The sequence below is a fragment of the Phaseolus vulgaris genome, chromosome 4 (genome assembly GCF_051622355.1).
Source record: "Phaseolus vulgaris cultivar YP4 chromosome 4, ASM5162235v1, whole genome shotgun sequence".
Classification (NCBI taxonomy): domain Eukaryota; kingdom Viridiplantae; phylum Streptophyta; class Magnoliopsida; order Fabales; family Fabaceae; genus Phaseolus; species Phaseolus vulgaris.
The window spans coordinates 38,672,260-38,678,056 of record NC_143501.1 but is presented as its reverse complement, the minus strand read 5'-3'; the positions used below and the strand labels follow the sequence as shown (position 1 = coordinate 38,678,056).

The window sequence follows — 5,797 nt, the reverse complement described above, 5'->3', positions numbered from 1 at the left end:
GGTTCTTGCGGAGAATCGAGGTGTGAAGGACGGAAGCTAACGTGATGCGAAGCTGATCGAGAGTAGATACCTTTAACGTGGCAAGACTCTTGCACCTGAGTCAACCGGCAGGATCAGTAGTCTATTAAAGAGATTCGTGATCCCTGGTAAAGGTACACCGTTTCTAAGACTAAAAATATTTACTTACTCATTGTTTCTTAGCCCAATACTGACTTGATTGTCGGAGTGCAATCAACAGGTAGGGCCCCCTCGGTTTTCAAACGGAGCCACGTTCCAACATCCCAGGGAAAGAGAAAATTCCAGCAGAGACAGACGGAGTCACGACCTGCTCCCAGAGTCAACCGACGACTAGATCAACCGACAAGAACATTTGGCGCCCACCGTGGGGCCCGATAAAACTAGGTCTCATCCACAGTTGTGATCAGAGCTATCAGACAACATGAGGAATACAAGGCAAGGCACCGCTGGACTGGAAGAAGGTGACAACGTTACCATGCAGCAACTCATGGAGACTATTCACACTCTTCAGTAGACAGTGGCGACATCCAAAGCTGATCAGGAAAGGGTTCTGATTGAGGTTCGAGCCGAGCAGGCAGTTAGGCAAGACCAATTTAGGATCGAGTTGGATGTGTCGCCGAGAGACAATGAAGAGCTACGTCAGGCCAATAAAGAATTGCGTAGAGATCTGCAACGCATAGGGGAGCGTGCAGCAGGGGAGCAAAGCCCGCCCATTCCAGTTAGGGCTCACCCCATACCATTCTCCTAGGCGATCATGAATGTCGTGATACCCACCAATTTCATGACTCCAAAAATCACTTTCACAGGCATTGAAGACCCGGAGGCCCACATCACAAATTTCCGCACTCAAATGATGATCTCAGGAAGAACAGATGTCATGCATTGCAAGTTATTCATGGGAACGTTCTCAGATACAACGTTGGATTGGTTCAATAGTCTCCCCCATGGACACATCATCTCGTTTGATCAATTTTCTACATTATTCAGGGAGCAATTTATAGTCAACCGTGCTCCAACCCTTGTCTCTTTCGACCTTTTTTATGTGAAGCAGTACCAAGGGGAGCCCCTGAAGGACTTCCTGAATCGGTTCGGGGCGTTGGTGGTAAATTTGCACACCAATGATGAAGCTATGATGGTGCACGCCTTCAGGAGGAGAATTCTATCAGGGCTCTTCAGCGATTCCTTAATACAGTGTCGACCAAAGACGTTTAGCAAAATTAGATGCCGAGTTGTCGCCCACATCTGCGCAGAGGAGGAGGTAATGGTAAAATGAGGAAGCATTAGACCGACAAGACCTCGGGAGAACAACCGAGCACAACTCATGAGGGTACATGAAACTACGACGAAGAAGACATCACCGCACATGAATGTACCTTACGAGCTGAAAAAAGCATCAGACTAGGGCACGAGCGAAGAAAGGCAAGCCTTGTAGACACAAGTTCAGGGTAAATCTCAACGAGTTGATCGCTATCCCAAACGTGGCCGACAAGCTAAAGCCATCCCCAAAGAGTGACAAGACGTTGGGGTCAAGCAGGGACACCTGATGCGAGTTTCACGAGCCTGTGGGCACGACTTGCACAACTGTTTGGCACTCGGTCACCAATTGACTGATTTGGTGAAGGATGGCTTCCTAAAGGAATACCTAGAGGAAGGTCACAGAGCCTCAATAGTAGTAACCCCAGCAGGGGATCAGGGACATGAAATACCAGTCCATGGTGAGGTCAACACGATCTCTGGGGGTATTTCAGGAGGAGGATGCACCGCCTCCTAGCGAAAGAAGTATGCTAGAGAGGTGATGGCAGTAGAAGCATGGGAACCTGACTAGTCACCTGAGCCCGTCCTCTACTTCACAAAGGCTGATTTACTGGATGTGGTCCCACATGATAATGACCAAGTGGTAATCTCAGTAGTGATAGTAGGGAGAAGGGTACATCGAGTCCTCCTCGACCAAGGGAGCTCGACAGATGTAATGTTTTGGTCGACCTTCAACAAGTTCTAGCTGTCACCCAACCAGTTGAGACCTTACGACGGCTGTTTCTACGGTTTCACTGGAGACCAGGTAGAAGTGAGGGGGCACGTGGAGCTAAGGACTACTTTAACAGACAACACCACGTCCCGCACCGTCAGTATCAGATACCTCGTCATCAACGCTCCCTCGGCTTACAACATCCTTTTTTGCAGACCTGCCCTAAATAGGATAGAAGCAGTGGCCTCAACAAGACATATGAAGATGAAGTTTCATTCCTTTGAGGGAGCAATAATCACCATTAAGTCCGACCAGAAGGTGGCAAAGAAGTGCTATGAGAATAGTTTGAAGACGAAGAGAGGTGTATGCTCGATCACCACCCAGCCTCAAGGGGGAGAAGGGGTCGCCCATGCAGAGACGGCCCGGGAGAGGCGACCTGAGCCTGCAGGTGAGGTGCTGGAAAGGGAAATCGGGGGAAAAAAAGTTCAAACTTGGCAAATCTCTAGGCTAGGAGATGCATGACCATATCCCCGAGGTAATAGCACGGCATCTGGACGCCTTTGCGTGGTCCACCTCGGACATGCCCGACATCGACCCTGATTTCCTGTTCCATCATCTCACGATGGATCCAAAGGTTCGGCCCGTCTGCCAAAGGCGAAGGATGTTCAATGACGAAAGACGCTTGATCATCAGGCAAGAGATCCAGAAGCTACTGAGTGTTGGCCACATAAGGCAGATCCAATACCCTGAATGGTTAGCAAACGTGGTGTTGGTCAAGAAGGCCAACAGGAAGTGGAGGATGTGCGTCGATTTTACAGATTTGAACAAGGCTTATCCGAAGGACTCATATCCGTTGCCCAACATCGACGCTCTGGTGGATAGTGCGTCAGGTTGCAGACTTCTTAGTTTTCTGGATGCCTTCTCAGGATATAACCAAATCCAAATGCATCCCAGAGATGAATGCAAGACGACATTCATGACAGAGCTCTCCAACTATTGCTATAAGGTGATGCCCTTTGGGCTCAAGAACGCTGGCGTGACCTATCAGAGGCTGATGGATAGTGATCACTTTGAGCTCTTGATCTTGCGATTTTTGTGGTGGTTTTGGCGGAAGCATTCACGAATTGAGGTGGAATAAGGCTCTCCTAGGAGTTGTGTAAGCCTTAGAGGTGCATGAAGAATATGAAGATGAGAGGGGTTCGGCCAACTCTCCTTGAGGTGAAAGAATTGAAGATTAACGACATAAATTTAGAGAGATTTGAGGCAGGGGAGTATGAATGGCAAAAATTTGGCAGCATTTCAATACTCAAAATAATCTTGTGAAAACATGAACCAAAAACCTCCTTATAAAGGCTTGGAGGGCTGGAATTTGAAGAGCCAAATACAAATGAAATGAGAGCCAAATTCAAAGTGTTGGCACATGTGAAAAGTGGCGCCTATTTTCAGCCCATATGAGGTAAAATTCTAGAATGCTACCATGTGCTAATTCTTCTAGAACTTACGCTCATCTAGGGTCAAATTGGGTCGGTCCTAAGTTTAATTAAAAATGGATATTTCTAATTAAACTTAGGTTTAGCCTTTTAAGTACCACTTTGAATGTTTCATCACATTTACAAAAAGATTTAAACTATTCTACTTTGACTAGAAAAGTAAGAAAAACTATGACACACTAGAGTCTATGACATGTAAAATGTGTCCTCTTGACCCCTCTTTGACTATGACTCTAGTGGTTGTCTCAATCTAGCATTTTGATGGCCTCTCAAAGGGTTGGTGTTTGGGCCTCTTCCATCATCCCCTCCCTTTTGAAAAGGATTTGTCCTCAAATCCATTTCTTCTTCTTCTTCATGGCTAGGGGGATGGATATGGCTGGATGGTGTCCATCATCTCCTCCTTCTTGAGAAGATCTATCCTCAGATCTACAAATTTGATCTCGGATAGCAACCTCTTGCTTCTTCAACTAGGCTTGCCCTCCCGGATCAAACGTCCACCTATGGGAATCATCAAATAAAGCAAAGGTGTTAGTTTGAAAATCAATTTTACTATGTTGCCATTTTTCTTGTTTTTCTTTTGTGTTTGGCAACTCTTCACAAAAATTTAAAGAGGAGTACAAATTTTTTCTTTCTAGATGCTTCCTCTTTTGTTCTAAATTTTCGTGATTAACTTCTTTAGAAATTTTTCTAAGAGTTCCTTTAACAAAATTTGAAGGTTGTTCAACAAGAATCATATTTTCAAATGTTTTTTTTAATGTTTTCTTCTTGTTGAATGACCTTTTCTATTTTTGTTATTTTTTCTTTCTCTCTCTTTTTGTTCATTTGTACTTGATCCTCTATCACTTGTGAAGGTGATAAGGGATAAAGTATGAAATTCTTTTCTTGGTGAGTGAAAGCATTAGTTAGACCATTGTGCAAGGTTTTTTTATCAAATTGCCATGGTCTACCTAATAGAATGTGGCAAGCTTCCATAGGTACTACATCACATAAAACATTGTCTTGGTAGTTACCTATAGAAAACTTGACTTTCACTATTTATCTACAATTAGTTCCCCATCTTCATTTATCCATTGAAGCTTGTAAATTTTAGGATGAGGGACTACTTGTAGATTTAATTTTTCAACCAATCTAGTGCTACAACAATTGCAACTTGAACCACTATCCACAATGAGAGAACATATGTTTTCTAAAACTTTACATCTTGTGTGAAAGATGTTCTCTCTTTGTGTTTCCATGGTTTCACTAGATTGATTGTTGAGGGTTCTTTTAATCATCATTAATTCCCCTTCTAATGGATACAATCTTTCTTCTTCTCCCCCTTCTTTTTTCTCACTAGGTTCGTCTTCACAACTAGTATATTCATCTTTACCTTTCAAAAACAAAGATCTTTGGTTTGGACATTGTGCTTGCACATGTCCTCTTCCATAGCATTTAAAACATTTAACATCCCTAGTGTGAATGGATGGAGTGAAGGTATCCTTGCCTAAGGGTTTAAGAGTCTCTTTTGGTGTTTCCTTAGATGTACTCTCATCCCTTTTAAAATCTCTCTTGGGATAGGAGTTAGGATATGAACCTTCCCTTAGACTTGAAGCATTTCTTAAATTTTGTTGTTCAACTTTAATACAAAGTTGAACCAAATCATTCAAGTCTTGATAAGGTAGAAGTTCAACCCTATCTTTTATCTCAAGATTGAGCCCACTTAAGAATCTAGCTATGATGGTGGTCTCATCCTCCCTAATGGAGGCTTTCATCATATAAAGCTCCATCTTTTGCCTATACTCCTCAACACTCATATTTCTTTGTTGGAGTCTTTGGAGCTTGTCCATTAACTCCCTATTGTAGTAGGAGGGTATATGGCGGCGTCTTAGGGCTCCCCTAAGATCATTCCAATACTTTATGGGAGGCTCCCTATGAAGACGCCTATCTCTTTCTAAAGATGTCCACCAATACATAGCGTTTCCTTGAAAACTAAGAGTGGCTAGGGGTACTTTTCTTTCTTCACTCACTCTATGGCAAGCAAAAAGTTGTTCTACCTTCATTTCCCAATCTAAGTATACTTCTACATCTTCTTTCCCATGAAAATGGGGTAGGTCTACCCTAACCTCTCTTGTTCCCTTCTATCTCTTCTATGTCTCCTAGGGGGTGCTTGATAATAATCATTTATACTAAGGCTTTCCTCCCCAAGAGAATCATGATCTTTAGAGCTAGATGCATGAGAATGTAATTCTTTTGAATTTTGAGAATTCTCATCCTTTGCTTTAGACAATTCATTAATTTTGGCCTCATTCTCCAATTGTCTATATGAAATTAATTGAACGTCCTT

General features: G+C 43.2%; 1 pseudogene; it reads right to left on the bottom strand.

Moving 5' to 3' along the window:
* Positions 1-4,212: 4,212 nt before the first annotated feature.
* On the bottom strand, positions 4,213-5,513 carry LOC150028049 (uncharacterized; annotated as a pseudogene).
* Between the last annotated feature and the right edge of the window lie 284 nt (positions 5,514-5,797).